This window comes from Pholcus phalangioides, unplaced genomic scaffold, assembly GCF_987345545.1.
Source record: "Pholcus phalangioides strain wild (caught in Gottingen) unplaced genomic scaffold, Ppha-v1.0 ptg000032l_1, whole genome shotgun sequence".
NCBI classification, from domain to species: Eukaryota; Metazoa; Arthropoda; class Arachnida; order Araneae; family Pholcidae; genus Pholcus; species Pholcus phalangioides.
In genome coordinates, this window is record NW_028301622.1 from 3,275,155 (window position 1) to 3,289,893 (window position 14,739).

A 14,739-nucleotide genomic window follows, 5' to 3' on the forward strand; every position below is an offset into this window, starting at 1 on the left:
CTAACACGCGGAATGTGCCAGGTTCGATCCCTGGCAGGTACAGATTACCATTTCGTTACACAAAACACCGTTAAATTTCTTCTCTTACAAGGTTGATGCCAATCATTCATGTAATGCCTATTCTGGAGGACACGGCCGGTACCTGTGGTGTAGTGGTTATCACATCCGCCTAACACGCGGAATGTCCCTGGCAGATACAGATTACCATATCTTTACACAAAACACCGTTAAATTTCTTTTCTTACAAGGTTGATGCCAATCATTCATGTAATGCCTGTTCTGGAGGACTCGGCCCGTACCTGTGGTGTAGTTATTATCACATCCGCCTAATACGCGGAATGTCACAGGTTCGATCCCTGGCAGGTACAGATTACCATATCATCACACAAAACACTGTAAAATTTCTTTTCTTACAAGCTTGATGCCAATCATTCATGTAATGCCTATTCTGGAGGACACGGCCGGTACCTGTGGTGTAGTGGTTATCACATCCGCCTAACACGCGGAATGTCCCAGGTTCGAACCCTGGCAGGTACAGATTACCATATCATTACACAAAACACCGTTAAATTTCTTTTCTTACATGGTTGATGCCAATCATTCATGTAATGCCTATTCTGGAGGACTCGGCCCGTACCTGTGGTGTAGTGGTTATCACATCCGCCTTACACGCGGAATGTCCCAGGTTCGATCCCTGGCAGGTACAGATTACTATATAATTACACAAAACACCGTTAAATTTCTTTTCTTACAAGGTTGTTGCCAATCATTCATGTAATGCCTGTTCTGGAGGACTCGGCCCGTACCTGTGGTGTAGTGGTTATCACATCCGCCTAACACGCGGAATGTCCCAGGTTCGATCCCTGGCAGGTACAGATTACCATATCATTACACAAAACACCGTTAAATTTCTTTTCTTACAAGGTTGATGCCAATCATTCATGTAATGCCTATTCTGGACGACTCGTCCCGTACCTGTGGTGTATTGGTTATCACATCCGCCTTACACGCGGAATGTCCCAGGTTCGATCCCTGGCAGGTACAGATTACCATATCATTACACAAAACACCGTTAAATTTCTTTTCTTACAAGGTTGATGCCAATCATTCATGTAATGCCTATTCTGGACGACTCGTCCCGTACCCGTGGTGTAGTGGTTATCACATCCGCCTAACACGCGGAATGTCCCAGGTTCGAACCCTGGCTGGTACAGATTACCATATCATTACACAAAACACCGTTAAATTTCTTTTCTTACAAGGTTGATGCCAATCATTCATGTAATGCCTGTTGTGGAGGTCTCGGCCCGTACCTGTGGTGTAGTGGTTATCACATCCGCCTAACACGCGGAATGTCCCAGGTTCGATCACTGGCAGGTACAGATTACTATATAATTACGCAAAACACCGTTAAATTTCTTTTCTGTAGGTTGTTGCCAATCATTCATGTAATGCCTGTTCTGGAGGACTCGGCCCGTACCTGTGGTGTAGTGGTTATCACATCCGCCTAACACGCGGAATGTCCCAGGTTCGAACCCTGGCTGGTACAGATTACCATATCATTACACAAAACACCGTTAAATTTCTTTTCTTACAAGGTTGATGCCAATCATTCATGTAATGCCTGTTCTGGAGGACTCGGCCCGTACCTGTGGTGTAGTGGTTATCACATCCGCCTAACACGCGGAATGTGCCAGGTTCGATCCCTGGCAGGTACAGACTACCATATCATTACACAAAACACCGTTAAATTTCTTTTCTTACAAGGTTGATGCCAATCATTCATGTAATGCCTATTCTGGACGACTCGTCCCGTACCTGTGGTGTAGTGGTTATCACATCCGCCTTACACGCGGAATGTCCCAGGTTCGATCCCTGGCAGGTACAGATTACCATATCATTACACATAACACCCTTTAAATTTCTTTTCTTACAAGGTTGATGCCAATCATTCATGTAATGCCTATTCTGGACGACTCGTCCCGTACCTGTGGTGTAGTGGTTATCACATCCGCCTTACACGCGGAATGTCCCAGGTTCGATCCCTGGCAGGTACAGAGTAAGGTTCCGGGACGAATCGTCAGGGAAGCTGCTAAACGAAGAAGCAAAAGAGGGAAAAACTACCCTGAAAAATATAGCGCGGGAGCCACAGAGAGAAGAAAAGAGAAACGCTCCCCACTGGGGTCTTTTTTTTTTTTCCTGATTATTATTATGATGAGTGTGGTGTTGTAAGGTGTGATGTGCTCGTTGTGTAGCACTTTTCTCTATCCTCCTTAATCAAAATAAATATGATTATTGTTTTGAAAGACGACTCATCAATGAGTACGTGTTCAGTTCCTCGACCACGAAGAGGGAGGATCGTTACTTACAGATTACCATATCATTACACAAAACACCGTTAAATTTCTTTTCTTACAAGGTTGATGCCAATCATTCATGTAATGCCTGTTCTGGAGGACTCGGCCCGTACCGGTGGTGTAGTGGTTATCACATCCGCCTAACACGCGGAATGTCCCAGGTTCGATCCCTGGCAGGTACAGATTACTATATAATTACACAAAACACCGTTAAATTTCTTTTCTTACAAGGTTGTTGCCAATCATTCATGTAATGCCTATTCTGGAACACTCGGCCCGTACCTGTGGTGTAGTGGTTATCACATCCGCCTAACACGCGGAATGTCCCAGGTTCGATCCCTGGCAGGTACAGATTACTATATAATTACACAACACACCGTTAAACTTCTTCTCTTACAAGGTTGATACCATTCATTCATGTAATGCCTATTCTGGAGGACTCGGCCCGTACCTGTGGTGTAGTGGTTATCACATCCGCCTAACACGCGGAATGTCCCAGGTTCGAACCCTGGCAGGTACAAATTACCATATCATTACACAAAACACCGTTAAATTTCTTTTCTTACAAGGTTGTTGCCAATCATTCATGTAATGCCTATTCTGGAGGACTCGGCCCGTACCTGTGGTGTAGTGGTTATCACATCCGCCTTACACGCGGAATATCCCAGGTTCGATCCCTGGCAGGTACAGATTACTATATAATTACACAAAACACCGTTAAATTTCTTTTCTTACAAGGTTGTTGCCAATCATTCATGTAATGCCTGTTCTGGAGGACTCGGCCCGTACCTGTGGTGTAGTGGTTATCACATCCGCCTAACACGCGGAATGTCCCAGGTTCGAACCCTGGCAGGTACAGATTACCATATCATTACACAAAACACCGTTAAATTTCTTTTCTTACAAGGTTGATGCCAATCATTCATGTAATGCCTGTTCTGGAGGACTCGGCTCGTACCTGTGGTGTAGTGGTTATCACATCCGCCTAACACGCGGAATGTGCCAGGTTCGATCCCTGGCAGGTACAGATTACCATTTCATTACACAAAACACCGTTAAATTTCTTTTCTTACAAGGTTGATGCCAATCATTCATGTATTGCCTATTCTGGACGACTCGTCCCGTACCTGTGGTGTAGTGGTTATCACATCCACCTTACACGCGGAATGTCCCAGGTTCGATCCCTGGCAGGTACAGATTACCATATCATTACACAAAACACCGTTAAATTTCTTTTCTTACAAGGTTGATGCCAATCATTCATGTAATGCCTATTCTGGACGACTCGTCCCGTACCTGTGGTGTAGTGGTTATCACATCCGCCTTACACGCGGAATGTCCCAGGTTCGATCCCTGGCAGGTACAGATTACCATATCATTACACAAAACACCGTTAAATTTCTTTTCTTACAAGGTTGATGCCAATCATTCATGTAATGCCTGTTCTGGAGGACTCGGCCCGTACCGGTGGTGTAGTGGTTATCACATCCGCCTAACACGCGGAATGTCCCAGGTTCGATCCCTGGCAGGTACAGATTACTATATAATTACACAAAACACCGTTAAATTTCTTTTCTTACAAGGTTGTTGCCAATCATTCATGTAATGCCTATTCTGGAACACTCGGCCCGTACCTGTGGTGTAGTGGTTATCACATCCGCCTAACACGCGGAATGTCCCAGGTTCGATCCCTGGCAGGTACAGATTACTATATAATTACACAACACACCGTTAAACTTCTTCTCTTACAAGGTTGATACCATTCATTCATGTAATGCCTATTCTGGAGGACTCGGCCCGTACCTGTGGTGTAGTGGTTATCACATCCGCCTAACACGCGGAATGTGCCAGGTTTGATCCCTGGCAGGTACAGATTACCATTTCGTTACACAAAACACCGTTAAATTTCTTCTTACAAGGTTGATGCCAATCATTCATGTAATGCCTATTCTGGCGGACTCGGCCCGTACCTGTGGTGTAGTGGTTATCACATCCGCCTAACACGCGGAATGTCCCAGGTTCGAACCCTGGCAGGTACAGATTACTATATAATTACACAAAACACCGTTAAATTTCTTTTCTTACAAGGTTGATACCATTCATTCATGTAATGCCTATTCTGGAGGACTCTGCCCGTACCTGTGGTGTAGTGGTTATCACATCCGCCTTACACGCGGAATATCCCAGGTTCGATCCCTGGCTGGTACAGATTACTATATAATTACACAAAACACCGTTAAATTTCTTTTCTTACAAGGTTGTTGCCAATCATTCATGTAATGCCTGTTCTGGAGGACTCGGCCCGTACCTGTGGTGTAGTGGTTATCACATCCGCCTAACACGCGGAATGTCCCAGGTTCGAACCCTGGCAGGTACAGATTACCATATCATTACACAAAACACCGTTAAATTTCTTTTCTTACAAGGTTGATGCCAATGACGATGCAGGATCGACATTTCGTCAAAAAAAATGTTATATTCAAGTCTATTTTTACAGATTTTCTTGGTGATAAACCTGCGGGAACCATCGACTCTACTCTACTGTACACTTCTGGGAGGAAAAAATACTCGTCATGCCGTCTCTGGGTTTTTCTCCGCCATCTCCTCCCGATACAAGAGCCGTATGACGTCACCATTCGATTCGGAACGTAGCCGCCAAACCACCCCTCCCCGAGAGTGGTCTCGTCTCGCAACTACTGCTGCCACCTGGATTTCGCTGTCGAAGTGGGCGTTTCACCGCTTGTATTTAAGTGTCGCTACCCATGGACTTTCACGATGCAGGATCGACATTTCGTAAAAAAAAATGTTATATTCAAGTCTATTTTTACAGATTTTCTTGGTGATAAACCTGCGGGAACCATCGACTCTACTCTACTGTACACTTCTGGGAGGAAAAAATACTCGTCATGCCGTCTCTGGGTTTTTCTCCGCCATCTCCTCCCGATACAAGAGCCGTATGACGTCACCATTCGATTCGGAACGTAGCCGCCAAACCACCCCTCCCCGAGAGTGGTCTCGTCTCGCAACTACTGCTGCCACCTGGATTTCGCTGTCGAAGTGGGCGTTTCACCGCTTGTATTTAAGTGTCGCTACCCATGGACTTTCACGATGCAGGATCGACATTTCGTCAAAAAAAATGTTATATTCAAGTCTATTTTTACAGGTTAGTTCGCTTCACATTTTCATACCAACTTATTTAATCTTTATAAATTTAATATTCTTTGTGTCGATCCTGCATCCGACGTTTAAAATTATTAGGTACTGTGTGTTTCTATTTTTTGCTCAACCATCAATTTTTTACTTAAAATATATGTGTGCTTTAAAGAAAAACCCTTTTCGCTCCGGTCCTTGTTACCACCATTCCAAATTGCTCCATTCAAAACCTCTTCCCTTTTTCCCTCTTGTCCTTTTTACCCACTTGGCTAGCTTGCTTCTACTGGCGGGAGATATCGAATCCAACCCTGGGCCTAGGGTCAGCCACTCCCCAACACGCTCTCAAAATAGATCAAATCCTTCATCTGAATCTTCGACTCTTTCGGATAACTCATCCATTCTCCGTAATATTCAAGACACCCAAGTAGCCATTCTTGACAAACTTACCCTCCTCACCCAAAAACAGGACTCATTCAGTCATCAGCTAAGTGATCTATCCCACCGTCTTAGTGCAGTTGAGGAAAAACTTTCCCCAGTAGAGGAACTCCAAAGCCAAGTCTACGACCTCTCCTCTAATCTCTCTGAACTCCAATCCTCCCTTACCAATAAAGTCATCGATCTTGAGGATCGTTCTCGACGGGATAACTTGATTTTCCGAAACATTCCTGAAGAATCTGACTTCGAGTCCTCCTCCACCCTCGAATCCAAAATCATCCAATGCTGTTCTGATCACCTTGACGTAAATATTACACCTAGTGAGATAGACCGCTGTCACAGATTAGGTTCCAAAAAGACCCACGGATCCAGACTTACCATAATAAAATTCAACAAATTTAAAATAAAAAGTGAGATTCTAAAAAATGCCTCGAAACTTAAAAACAGCAACATATCTATCTCAGAAGATTTCTCTTTCGATACACGCAAGCTTCGTGGTCAAATTTGGAGAGCCAGTCAAAAATACCGTGACGAAGGCATTAAAGTAAAACTTATCCACAATTTTGCACTCATAAATAATACCAAATATGTCTGGGATCCCGATATTAATGATATCCGCCCCATCTTCCCCGCTCATACTGCTTCGAACCTTTCTATGCCCTCCCTCTCCTCCCATATTTCCTCGGTACCCCCTTTAGGCTACTCCCCCCGAGCAACCCTTCCGTCTACACAACCTCCAAATTAAAAAATACCTACCAGTTGGGAACTATTAACACTCGCAGCCTGAAAAACAAAACTGATTTTCTAGAATCATTCTTACTCATCCATAATCCCCATTTTCTTGGTGTTACAGAGTCATGGCTAAATAATACAATCTCTAATTCCGAAATTTTGCCACCCGATTACAATGCTTTTCGAAAGGATAGAAACTCTCGGGGGGGCGGGGTCTTACTTATTTTCAAAAAATCTATCCCTTTAACTGAAATTCTATTAGATTCCGAACTCGAAATTGTTGGAGCCGAATGGCTTCAACCCAACTGTCCCCCACTTGCCATCTTTTCTGTCTATTTCCCTCCCTCTCCTGATTTCCACCTTTTTGAACAACTGGAAATTATTCTTGAAAAATTTTATAAAACACATTCTATTCTTATCTCCGGAGACTGGAATCTTCCCGGCATTGACTGGAAAAATATGGAATCCCTGTCCGGCAATCACGGAATTAATAACAAAGTCCTAGATATCTTCCTTAAATTTAACTTGGTCCAATCCATTTTTGAACCCACAAGAACCACCCTCTACTCCAGCTCTACCTTAGATCTCATTGCTACCTCCAATCGAATTTCAGTCCTTTCCACCTCCATCTTTGAGGGTTGCTCCGACCATAATATCCCAGTCATTAACTTTTCCCTCCGCCACTCTATCCCATCCTACAAACTCGCCCCTAAACGTAATTTCAACAAGGCAAATTATCCACTTATGCAAAATATTTTTCGCTCTCACTTCAATGATTTCTTATCCATATCCTCTTCTAACAATATCCACACCCTCTGGACCTCTTTTAAATGTATTATAGACAAATGCTTAACTACAGTTCCAATTAAAAATGTTTCTCCTAAGTCTTTTTTTAATCCATGGATCACCAGAGATATTATTCATTTAAAGAGGAAAATCCGCCGAATCGCCTTCAAATATAAAACTAACAAATCCAATTCACTCAAATCCATAATTTCAGCCTCCACCCGAGACCTCAGAAACCTCATTTCCGTCCAAAAGTCCAGATACCTCTCTCATTCTCTACCCCATTACTTAAAAACCAATCCAACAAAATTCTGGAGTTATCTTAGACCTAAATCTGTTGGTCCCACTTCCCTGAGAAGTTCAAATAAATATACATTTTCTCCTTCAGAGATGGCTACCGAATTCAATTTAGCTTTCTGCTCGGTTTTCTCAATAGACCCCTCTCCTCCCCAATACTCTTTTTTTGATTCTATCCACAACTCACCCCCTATATCCTTCTCCAAACAAGGTATCCTAAAACTTTTGAAAAAAACTGAAACCCCATTCTGTTGGCCCTGACGACATCCCAAATTCTATTCTTAAATTCTGTGCTGATGAAGTCGCCGACTATCTTTTAATCCTGTTCAATGTTTCACTAAATTCTGCTACCCTCCCGAACGACTGGAAAATCAATAAAATTATTCCTATCCACAAAACGGGTTCACTTTCCAATCCCCTTAACTTCAGGCCAATAGCAATCACTTCCTCCTGCTGTAAAATCTTCGAGCATATTGTAGCAAAAGAAATCCGTATCCACTTAGACTCCATCAGCTTCTTTTTCCCCAACCAACACGGCTTTAGACAATCTCTCTCTACTACCTCTCAACTGGCCCTCTTCATCCACGACCTCTCTGAAGCCATTGATAAAAACCTACAAACTGATGTCGTATTCCTAGATTTCTCTAAAGCCTTTGATAAAGTTCCCCACGATAAACTTCTTCTCAAACTCTCCCGCCTTGGCCTTAACGTTCAATTACTTAATTGGGTGGAGGCTTTCCTAAAACACCGTAAACAGTTTGTTCATTTTAATGATCATAACTCGTCATCCGCCTCCGTAAAGTCTGGGACCCCTCAAGGATTGGTCCTCTCCCCGTTACTTTTCCTAATTTATATCAATGACCTTCCTCAATCCCTCAACTGCACCACTAGACTTTTTGCTGATGACTGTGTAATTTACCGTATCATTCTCCATCAATCTGATCAAGAACTTCTCCAACATAACCTGGCTTCCATCGCCGACTGGTGTTCCGTATGGCAAATGCCAATGAATATCTCAAAAACGGTTCACATGAAAGTTACCCGTAAACTTCTTCCTCTTGAATACTCCTACTCCATCAATCATTTACCGTTATCCCAAGTTTCACATATCAAATACCTTGGTGTCATTATTTCAGCCGACCTACGTTGGAACAAACACATCGACTACATTTACCAGAAGTGTCTTAACAAACTTTTCTTCCTCCGCCGCAATCTTAAACACTCTACTCGGGATATCAGACTTCTCTGTTACCAAACTTATATATCCCCCGTCCTCTCCTACGCCGCTGAAATCTGGGACCCTTACACCTCCAGTAATATAGACAAACTTGAATCTATTCAAAATAAATCCGCCCGATTTGTTCACGACTGCTGGTCATCTTTCATTTCTGTGTCCGAACTTAAAAATGAACTTCATCTCCTCCCTCTCTCTACTCTTCGTTTCATCTCTCGATTAACATTGCTTTATAAAATTTTCCATGGTCAGTTCAAAATGGATACTTTTGGTATCTTAGCCAAACCATCCTACATCTCTAGAAGACTCGACCTGTCCCTTAAAATAAAACCTATTTTTGCTTCCACTGACTGCTTTAAATACAGCTTCTTTCCTCATACCATTGGTGAATGGAACAAACTCCCAAGCTCTATTGTTGAATCTCCCTCTATCACTAGTTTTTTATCCAACATCAAACAATATCTTTGTCATTCTCAATCGCATCCTCTTGTATAGGCCCAAGGGCTAACAATATTGTATAAATAAATAAATAAATAATCATTCATGTAATGCCTGTTCTGGAGGACTCGGCCCGTACCTGTGGTGTAGTGGTTATCACATCCGCCTAACACGCGGAATGTGCCAGGTTCGATCCCTGGCAGGTACAGATTACCATACCATATAATTACACAAAACACCGTTAAATTTCTTTTCTTACAAGGTTGATGCCAATCATTCATGTAATGCCTATTCTGGAGGACTCGGCCCGTACCGGTGGTGTAGTGGTTATCACATCCGCCTAACACGCGGAATGTCCCTGGTTCGATCCCTGGCAGGTACAGATTACTATATAATTACACAAAACACCGTTAAATTTCTTTTCTTACAAGGTTGTTGCCAATCATTCATGTAATGCCTATTCTGGAGCACTCGGCCCGTACCTGTGGTGTAGTGGTTATCACATCCGCCTAACACGCGGAATGTCCCAGGTTCGATCCCTGGCAGGTACAGATTACTATATAATTACATAAAACACCGTTAAATTTCTTTTCTTACAAGGTTGTTGCCAATCATTCATGTAATGCCTATTCTGGAACACTCGGCCCGTACCTGTGGTGTAGTGGTTATCACATCCGCCTTACACGCGGAATGTCCCAGGTCGATCCCTGGCAGGTACAGATTACCATATCATTACACAAAACACCGTTAAATTTTTTTTCTTACAAGGTTGATGCCAATCATTCATGTAATGCCTATTCTGGAGGACACGGCCGGTACCTGTGGTGTAGTGGTTATCACATCCGCTTAACACGCGGAATGTCCCAGGTTCGATCCCTGGCAGGTACAGATTACCATATCATTACACAAAACACCGTTAAATTTCTTTTCTTACAAGGTTGATGCCAATCATTCATGTAATGCCTGTTCTGGAGGACTCGGCCCGTACCTGTGGTGTAGTTATTATCACATCCGCCTACCACGCGGAATGTCCCAGGTTCGATCCCTGGCAGGTACAGATTACCATATCATTACACAAAACACCGTTAAATTTCTTTTCTTACAAGGTTGATGCCAATCATTCATGTAATGCCTGTTCTGGAACACTCGGCCCGTACCTGTGGTGTAGTGGTTATCACATCCGCCTAACACGCGGAATGTCCCAGGTTCGATCCCTGGCAGGTACAGATTACTATATAATTACACAAAACACCGTTATATTTCTTTTCTTACAAGGTTGTTGCCAATCATTCATGTAATGCCTATTCTGGAACACTCGGCCCGTACCTGTGGTGTAGTGGTTATCACATCCGCCTTACACGCGGAATGTCCCAGGTCGATCCCTGGCAGGTACAGATTACCATATCATTACACAAAACACCGTTAAATTTTTTTTCTTACAAGGTTGATGCCAATCATTCATGTAATGCCTATTCTGGAGGACACGGCCGGTACCTGTGGTGTAGTGGTTATCACATCCGCTTAACACGCGGAATGTCCCAGGTTCGATCCCTGGCAGGTACAGATTACCATATCATTACACAAAACACCGTTAAATTTCTTTTCTTACAAGGTTGATGCCAATCATTCATGTAATGCCTGTTCTGGAGGACTCGGCCCGTACCTGTGGTGTAGTTATTATCACATCCGCCTACCACGCGGAATGTCCCAGGTTCGATCCCTGGCAGGTACAGATTACCATATCATCACACAAAACACTGTAAAGTTTCTTTTCTTACAAGCTTGATGCCAATCATTCATGTAATGCCTGTTCTGGAGGACTCGGCCCGTACCTGTGGTGTAGTGGTTATCACATCCGCCTAACACGCGGAATGTCCCAGGTTCGAACCCTGGCAGGTACAGATTACCATATCATTACACAAAACACCGTTAAATTTCTTTTCTTACAAGCTTGATGCCAATCATTCATGTAATGCCTGTACTGGAGGACTCGGCCCGTACCTGTGGTGTAGTGGTTATCACATCCGCCTAACACGCGGAATGTCCCAGGTTCGAACCCTGGCAGGTACAGATTACCATATCTTTACACAAAACACCGTTAAATTTCTTTTCTTACAAGGTTGATGCCAATCATTCATGTAATGCCTATTCTGGAGGACTCGGCCCGTACCTGTGGTGTAGTGGTTATCACATCCGCCTTACACGCGGAATGTCCCAGGTTCGATCCCTGGCAGGTACAGATTACTATATAATTACACAAAACACCGTTAAATTTCTTTTCTTACAAGGTTGTTGCCAACCATTCATGTAATGCCTGTTCTGGAACACTCGGCCCGTACCTGTGGTGTAGTGGTTATCACATCCGCCTAACACGCGGAATGTCCCAGGTTCGATCCCTGGCAGGTACAGATTACCATATCATCACACAAAACACTGTAAAATTTCTTTTCTTACAAGCTTGATGCCAATCATTCATGTAATGCCTGTTCTGGAGGACTCGGCCCGTACCTGTGGTGTAGTGGTTATCACATCCGCCTAACACGCGGAATGTCCCAGGTTCGAACCCTGGCAGGTACAGATTACCATATCATTACACAAAACACCGTTAAATTTCTTTTCTTACAAGCTTGATGCCAATCATTCATGTAATGCCTGTACTGGAGGACTCGGCCCGTACCTGTGGTGTAGTGGTTATCACATCCGCCTAACACGCGGAATGTCCCAGGTTCGAACCCTGGCATGTACAGATTACCATATCTTTACACAAAACACCGTTAAATTTCTTTTCTTACAAGGTTGATGCCAATCATTCATGTAATGGCTATTCTGGAGGACTCGGCCCGTACCTGTGGTGTAGTGGTTATCACATCCGCCTAACACGCGGAATGTCCCAGGTTCGAACCCTGGCAGGTACAGATTACCATATCATTACACAAAACACCGTTAAATTTCTTTTCTTACAAGGTTGATGCCAATCATTCATGTAATGCCTGTTCTGGAGGACTCGGCCCGTACCTGTGGTGTAGTGGTTATCACATCCGCCTAACACGCGGAATGTCCCAGGTTCGATCCCTGGCAGGTACAGATTACTATATAATTACACAAAACACCGTTAAATTTCTTTTCTTACAAGCTTGATGCCAATCATTCATGTAATGCCTGTTCTGGAGGACCCGGCCCGTACCTGTGGTGTAGTGGTTATCACATCCGCCTAACACGCGGAATGTCCCAGGTTCGAACCCTGGCAGGTACAGATTACCATATCATTACACAAAACACCGTTAATTTTCTTTTCTTACAAGGTTGATGCCAATTATTCATGTAATGCCTGTTCTGGAGTACTCGGCCCATACCTGTGGTGTAGTGGTTATCACATCCGCCTTACACGCGGAATGTCCCAGGTTCGATCCCTGGCAGGTACAGATTACCATATCATTACACAACACACCGTTAAATTTCTTTTCTTACAAGGTTGATGCCAATCATTCATGTAATGCCTATTCTGGAACACTCGGCCCGTACCTGTGGTGTAGTGGTTATCACATCCGCCTAACACGCGGAATGTCCCAGGTTCGAACCCTGGCAGGTACAGATTACCATATCATTACACAAAACACCGTAAAATTTCTTTTCTTACAAGCTTGATGCCAATCATTCATGTAATGCCTGTTCTGGAGGACCCGGCCCGTACCTGTGGTGTAGTGGTTATCACATCCGCCTAACACGCGGAATGTCCCAGGTTCGAACCCTGGCAGGTACAGATTACCATATCATTACACAAAACACCGTTAATTTTCTTTTCTTACAAGGTTGATGCCAATCATTCATGTAATGCCTGTTCTGGAGGACTCGGCCCATACCTGTGGTGTAGTGGTTATCACATCCGCCTTACACGCGGAATGTCCCAGGTTCGATCCCTGGCAGGTACAGATTACCATATCATTACACAACACACCGTTAAATTTCTTTTCTTACAAGGTTGATGCCAATCATTCATGTAATGCCTATTCTGGAGTACTCGGCCCATACCTGTGGTGTAGTGGTTATCACATCCGCCTAACACGCGGAATGTGCCAGGTTCGATCCCTGGCAGGTACAGATTACCATTTCGTTACACAAAACACCGTTAAATTTCTTCTCTTACAAGGTTGATGCCAATCATTCATGTAATGCCTATTCTGGAGGACACGGCCGGTACCTGTGGTGTAGTGGTTATCACATCCGCCTAACACGCGGAATGTCCCTGGCAGATACAGATTACCATATCTTTACACAAAACACCGTTAAATTTCTTTTCTTACAAGGTTGATGCCAATCATTCATGTAATGCCTGTTCTGGAGGACTCGGCCCGTACCTGTGGTGTAGTTATTATCACATCCGCCTAATACGCGGAATGTCACAGGTTCGATCCCTGGCAGGTACAGATTACCATATCATCACACAAAACACTGTAAAATTTCTTTTCTTACAAGCTTGATGCCAATCATTCATGTAATGCCTATTCTGGAGGACACGGCCGGTACCTGTGGTGTAGTGGTTATCACATCCGCCTAACACGCGGAATGTCCCAGGTTCGAACCCTGGCAGGTACAGATTACCATATCATTACACAAAACACCGTTAAATTTCTTTTCTTACATGGTTGATGCCAATCATTCATGTAATGCCTATTCTGGAGGACTCGGCCCGTACCTGTGGTGTAGTGGTTATCACATCCGCCTTACACGCGGAATGTCCCAGGTTCGATCCCTGGCAGGTACAGATTACTATATAATTACACAAAACACCGTTAAATTTCTTTTCTTACAAGGTTGTTGCCAATCATTCATGTAATGCCTGTTCTGGAGGACTCGGCCCGTACCTGTGGTGTAGTGGTTATCACATCCGCCTAACACGCGGAATGTCCCAGGTTCGATCCCTGGCAGGTACAGATTACCATATCATTACACAAAACACCGTTAAATTTCTTTTCTTACAAGGTTGATGCCAATCATTCATGTAATGCCTATTCTGGACGACTCGTCCCGTACCTGTGGTGTATTGGTTATCACATCCGCCTTACACGCGGAATGTCCCAGGTTCGATCCCTGGCAGGTACAGATTACCATATCATTACACAAAACACCGTTAAATTTCTTTTCTTACAAGGTTGATGCCAATCATTCATGTAATGCCTATTCTGGACGACTCGTCCCGTACCCGTGGTGTAGTGGTTATCACATCCGCCTAACACGCGGAATGTCCCAGGTTCGAACCCTGGCTGGTACAGATTACCATATCATTACACAAAACACCGTTAAATTTCT

The 14,739-nt window shown here is 43.8% G+C and overlaps 49 non-coding genes across 49 annotated transcripts; all 49 read left to right on the forward strand.

The window, feature by feature from the left end:
• Positions 1–464: 464 nt before the first annotated feature.
• On the forward strand, positions 465–537 carry TRNAV-AAC (transfer RNA valine (anticodon AAC)). Its single transcript has one exon. It is a non-coding gene; the product is annotated as a tRNA-Val (tRNA).
• A 96-nt stretch (positions 538–633) lies between these two features.
• TRNAV-UAC (transfer RNA valine (anticodon UAC)) lies at positions 634–706 on the forward strand. Its single transcript has one exon. It is a non-coding gene; the product is annotated as a tRNA-Val (tRNA).
• Positions 707–802: 96 nt separating this feature from the next.
• TRNAV-AAC (transfer RNA valine (anticodon AAC)) lies at positions 803–875 on the forward strand. Its single transcript has one exon. It is a non-coding gene; the product is annotated as a tRNA-Val (tRNA).
• Positions 876–971: 96 nt separating this feature from the next.
• Positions 972–1,044, forward strand: TRNAV-UAC (transfer RNA valine (anticodon UAC)). Its single transcript has one exon. It is a non-coding gene; the product is annotated as a tRNA-Val (tRNA).
• A 96-nt stretch (positions 1,045–1,140) lies between these two features.
• TRNAV-AAC (transfer RNA valine (anticodon AAC)) lies at positions 1,141–1,213 on the forward strand. The gene has a single exon. It is a non-coding gene; the product is annotated as a tRNA-Val (tRNA).
• A 263-nt stretch (positions 1,214–1,476) lies between these two features.
• On the forward strand, positions 1,477–1,549 carry TRNAV-AAC (transfer RNA valine (anticodon AAC)). Its single transcript has one exon. It is a non-coding gene; the product is annotated as a tRNA-Val (tRNA).
• A 96-nt stretch (positions 1,550–1,645) lies between these two features.
• Positions 1,646–1,718, forward strand: TRNAV-AAC (transfer RNA valine (anticodon AAC)). The gene has a single exon. It is a non-coding gene; the product is annotated as a tRNA-Val (tRNA).
• A 96-nt stretch (positions 1,719–1,814) lies between these two features.
• TRNAV-UAC (transfer RNA valine (anticodon UAC)) lies at positions 1,815–1,887 on the forward strand. Its single transcript has one exon. It is a non-coding gene; the product is annotated as a tRNA-Val (tRNA).
• Positions 1,888–1,984: 97 nt separating this feature from the next.
• On the forward strand, positions 1,985–2,057 carry TRNAV-UAC (transfer RNA valine (anticodon UAC)). Its single transcript has one exon. It is a non-coding gene; the product is annotated as a tRNA-Val (tRNA).
• Positions 2,058–2,466: 409 nt separating this feature from the next.
• On the forward strand, positions 2,467–2,539 carry TRNAV-AAC (transfer RNA valine (anticodon AAC)). Its single transcript has one exon. It is a non-coding gene; the product is annotated as a tRNA-Val (tRNA).
• A 96-nt stretch (positions 2,540–2,635) lies between these two features.
• On the forward strand, positions 2,636–2,708 carry TRNAV-AAC (transfer RNA valine (anticodon AAC)). Its single transcript has one exon. It is a non-coding gene; the product is annotated as a tRNA-Val (tRNA).
• Positions 2,709–2,804: 96 nt separating this feature from the next.
• On the forward strand, positions 2,805–2,877 carry TRNAV-AAC (transfer RNA valine (anticodon AAC)). The gene has a single exon. It is a non-coding gene; the product is annotated as a tRNA-Val (tRNA).
• A 96-nt stretch (positions 2,878–2,973) lies between these two features.
• Positions 2,974–3,046, forward strand: TRNAV-UAC (transfer RNA valine (anticodon UAC)). Its single transcript has one exon. It is a non-coding gene; the product is annotated as a tRNA-Val (tRNA).
• Positions 3,047–3,142: 96 nt separating this feature from the next.
• On the forward strand, positions 3,143–3,215 carry TRNAV-AAC (transfer RNA valine (anticodon AAC)). The gene has a single exon. It is a non-coding gene; the product is annotated as a tRNA-Val (tRNA).
• A 96-nt stretch (positions 3,216–3,311) lies between these two features.
• TRNAV-AAC (transfer RNA valine (anticodon AAC)) lies at positions 3,312–3,384 on the forward strand. The gene has a single exon. It is a non-coding gene; the product is annotated as a tRNA-Val (tRNA).
• Positions 3,385–3,480: 96 nt separating this feature from the next.
• Positions 3,481–3,553, forward strand: TRNAV-UAC (transfer RNA valine (anticodon UAC)). Its single transcript has one exon. It is a non-coding gene; the product is annotated as a tRNA-Val (tRNA).
• Positions 3,554–3,649: 96 nt separating this feature from the next.
• On the forward strand, positions 3,650–3,722 carry TRNAV-UAC (transfer RNA valine (anticodon UAC)). The gene has a single exon. It is a non-coding gene; the product is annotated as a tRNA-Val (tRNA).
• A 96-nt stretch (positions 3,723–3,818) lies between these two features.
• Positions 3,819–3,891, forward strand: TRNAV-AAC (transfer RNA valine (anticodon AAC)). The gene has a single exon. It is a non-coding gene; the product is annotated as a tRNA-Val (tRNA).
• Positions 3,892–3,987: 96 nt separating this feature from the next.
• Positions 3,988–4,060, forward strand: TRNAV-AAC (transfer RNA valine (anticodon AAC)). The gene has a single exon. It is a non-coding gene; the product is annotated as a tRNA-Val (tRNA).
• A 263-nt stretch (positions 4,061–4,323) lies between these two features.
• On the forward strand, positions 4,324–4,396 carry TRNAV-AAC (transfer RNA valine (anticodon AAC)). The gene has a single exon. It is a non-coding gene; the product is annotated as a tRNA-Val (tRNA).
• Positions 4,397–4,492: 96 nt separating this feature from the next.
• Positions 4,493–4,565, forward strand: TRNAV-UAC (transfer RNA valine (anticodon UAC)). Its single transcript has one exon. It is a non-coding gene; the product is annotated as a tRNA-Val (tRNA).
• Positions 4,566–4,661: 96 nt separating this feature from the next.
• Positions 4,662–4,734, forward strand: TRNAV-AAC (transfer RNA valine (anticodon AAC)). Its single transcript has one exon. It is a non-coding gene; the product is annotated as a tRNA-Val (tRNA).
• A 4,833-nt stretch (positions 4,735–9,567) lies between these two features.
• TRNAV-AAC (transfer RNA valine (anticodon AAC)) lies at positions 9,568–9,640 on the forward strand. The gene has a single exon. It is a non-coding gene; the product is annotated as a tRNA-Val (tRNA).
• A 270-nt stretch (positions 9,641–9,910) lies between these two features.
• Positions 9,911–9,983, forward strand: TRNAV-AAC (transfer RNA valine (anticodon AAC)). Its single transcript has one exon. It is a non-coding gene; the product is annotated as a tRNA-Val (tRNA).
• A 96-nt stretch (positions 9,984–10,079) lies between these two features.
• On the forward strand, positions 10,080–10,151 carry TRNAV-UAC (transfer RNA valine (anticodon UAC)). The gene has a single exon. It is a non-coding gene; the product is annotated as a tRNA-Val (tRNA).
• Positions 10,152–10,247: 96 nt separating this feature from the next.
• On the forward strand, positions 10,248–10,320 carry TRNAV-AAC (transfer RNA valine (anticodon AAC)). Its single transcript has one exon. It is a non-coding gene; the product is annotated as a tRNA-Val (tRNA).
• A 96-nt stretch (positions 10,321–10,416) lies between these two features.
• TRNAG-ACC (transfer RNA glycine (anticodon ACC)) lies at positions 10,417–10,489 on the forward strand. The gene has a single exon. It is a non-coding gene; the product is annotated as a tRNA-Gly (tRNA).
• Positions 10,490–10,585: 96 nt separating this feature from the next.
• TRNAV-AAC (transfer RNA valine (anticodon AAC)) lies at positions 10,586–10,658 on the forward strand. The gene has a single exon. It is a non-coding gene; the product is annotated as a tRNA-Val (tRNA).
• A 96-nt stretch (positions 10,659–10,754) lies between these two features.
• TRNAV-UAC (transfer RNA valine (anticodon UAC)) lies at positions 10,755–10,826 on the forward strand. The gene has a single exon. It is a non-coding gene; the product is annotated as a tRNA-Val (tRNA).
• A 96-nt stretch (positions 10,827–10,922) lies between these two features.
• Positions 10,923–10,995, forward strand: TRNAV-AAC (transfer RNA valine (anticodon AAC)). The gene has a single exon. It is a non-coding gene; the product is annotated as a tRNA-Val (tRNA).
• Positions 10,996–11,091: 96 nt separating this feature from the next.
• On the forward strand, positions 11,092–11,164 carry TRNAG-ACC (transfer RNA glycine (anticodon ACC)). Its single transcript has one exon. It is a non-coding gene; the product is annotated as a tRNA-Gly (tRNA).
• Positions 11,165–11,260: 96 nt separating this feature from the next.
• Positions 11,261–11,333, forward strand: TRNAV-AAC (transfer RNA valine (anticodon AAC)). Its single transcript has one exon. It is a non-coding gene; the product is annotated as a tRNA-Val (tRNA).
• Positions 11,334–11,429: 96 nt separating this feature from the next.
• On the forward strand, positions 11,430–11,502 carry TRNAV-AAC (transfer RNA valine (anticodon AAC)). Its single transcript has one exon. It is a non-coding gene; the product is annotated as a tRNA-Val (tRNA).
• Positions 11,503–11,598: 96 nt separating this feature from the next.
• Positions 11,599–11,671, forward strand: TRNAV-UAC (transfer RNA valine (anticodon UAC)). The gene has a single exon. It is a non-coding gene; the product is annotated as a tRNA-Val (tRNA).
• A 96-nt stretch (positions 11,672–11,767) lies between these two features.
• On the forward strand, positions 11,768–11,840 carry TRNAV-AAC (transfer RNA valine (anticodon AAC)). The gene has a single exon. It is a non-coding gene; the product is annotated as a tRNA-Val (tRNA).
• A 96-nt stretch (positions 11,841–11,936) lies between these two features.
• Positions 11,937–12,009, forward strand: TRNAV-AAC (transfer RNA valine (anticodon AAC)). Its single transcript has one exon. It is a non-coding gene; the product is annotated as a tRNA-Val (tRNA).
• Positions 12,010–12,105: 96 nt separating this feature from the next.
• TRNAV-AAC (transfer RNA valine (anticodon AAC)) lies at positions 12,106–12,178 on the forward strand. Its single transcript has one exon. It is a non-coding gene; the product is annotated as a tRNA-Val (tRNA).
• A 96-nt stretch (positions 12,179–12,274) lies between these two features.
• Positions 12,275–12,347, forward strand: TRNAV-AAC (transfer RNA valine (anticodon AAC)). Its single transcript has one exon. It is a non-coding gene; the product is annotated as a tRNA-Val (tRNA).
• Positions 12,348–12,443: 96 nt separating this feature from the next.
• TRNAV-AAC (transfer RNA valine (anticodon AAC)) lies at positions 12,444–12,516 on the forward strand. The gene has a single exon. It is a non-coding gene; the product is annotated as a tRNA-Val (tRNA).
• A 96-nt stretch (positions 12,517–12,612) lies between these two features.
• On the forward strand, positions 12,613–12,685 carry TRNAV-AAC (transfer RNA valine (anticodon AAC)). The gene has a single exon. It is a non-coding gene; the product is annotated as a tRNA-Val (tRNA).
• A 96-nt stretch (positions 12,686–12,781) lies between these two features.
• On the forward strand, positions 12,782–12,854 carry TRNAV-UAC (transfer RNA valine (anticodon UAC)). Its single transcript has one exon. It is a non-coding gene; the product is annotated as a tRNA-Val (tRNA).
• Positions 12,855–12,950: 96 nt separating this feature from the next.
• On the forward strand, positions 12,951–13,023 carry TRNAV-AAC (transfer RNA valine (anticodon AAC)). The gene has a single exon. It is a non-coding gene; the product is annotated as a tRNA-Val (tRNA).
• Positions 13,024–13,119: 96 nt separating this feature from the next.
• TRNAV-AAC (transfer RNA valine (anticodon AAC)) lies at positions 13,120–13,192 on the forward strand. The gene has a single exon. It is a non-coding gene; the product is annotated as a tRNA-Val (tRNA).
• Positions 13,193–13,288: 96 nt separating this feature from the next.
• On the forward strand, positions 13,289–13,361 carry TRNAV-UAC (transfer RNA valine (anticodon UAC)). Its single transcript has one exon. It is a non-coding gene; the product is annotated as a tRNA-Val (tRNA).
• A 591-nt stretch (positions 13,362–13,952) lies between these two features.
• Positions 13,953–14,025, forward strand: TRNAV-AAC (transfer RNA valine (anticodon AAC)). Its single transcript has one exon. It is a non-coding gene; the product is annotated as a tRNA-Val (tRNA).
• Positions 14,026–14,121: 96 nt separating this feature from the next.
• Positions 14,122–14,194, forward strand: TRNAV-UAC (transfer RNA valine (anticodon UAC)). The gene has a single exon. It is a non-coding gene; the product is annotated as a tRNA-Val (tRNA).
• Positions 14,195–14,290: 96 nt separating this feature from the next.
• TRNAV-AAC (transfer RNA valine (anticodon AAC)) lies at positions 14,291–14,363 on the forward strand. The gene has a single exon. It is a non-coding gene; the product is annotated as a tRNA-Val (tRNA).
• A 96-nt stretch (positions 14,364–14,459) lies between these two features.
• TRNAV-UAC (transfer RNA valine (anticodon UAC)) lies at positions 14,460–14,532 on the forward strand. Its single transcript has one exon. It is a non-coding gene; the product is annotated as a tRNA-Val (tRNA).
• A 96-nt stretch (positions 14,533–14,628) lies between these two features.
• TRNAV-AAC (transfer RNA valine (anticodon AAC)) lies at positions 14,629–14,701 on the forward strand. Its single transcript has one exon. It is a non-coding gene; the product is annotated as a tRNA-Val (tRNA).
• Positions 14,702–14,739: the final 38 nt, after the last annotated feature.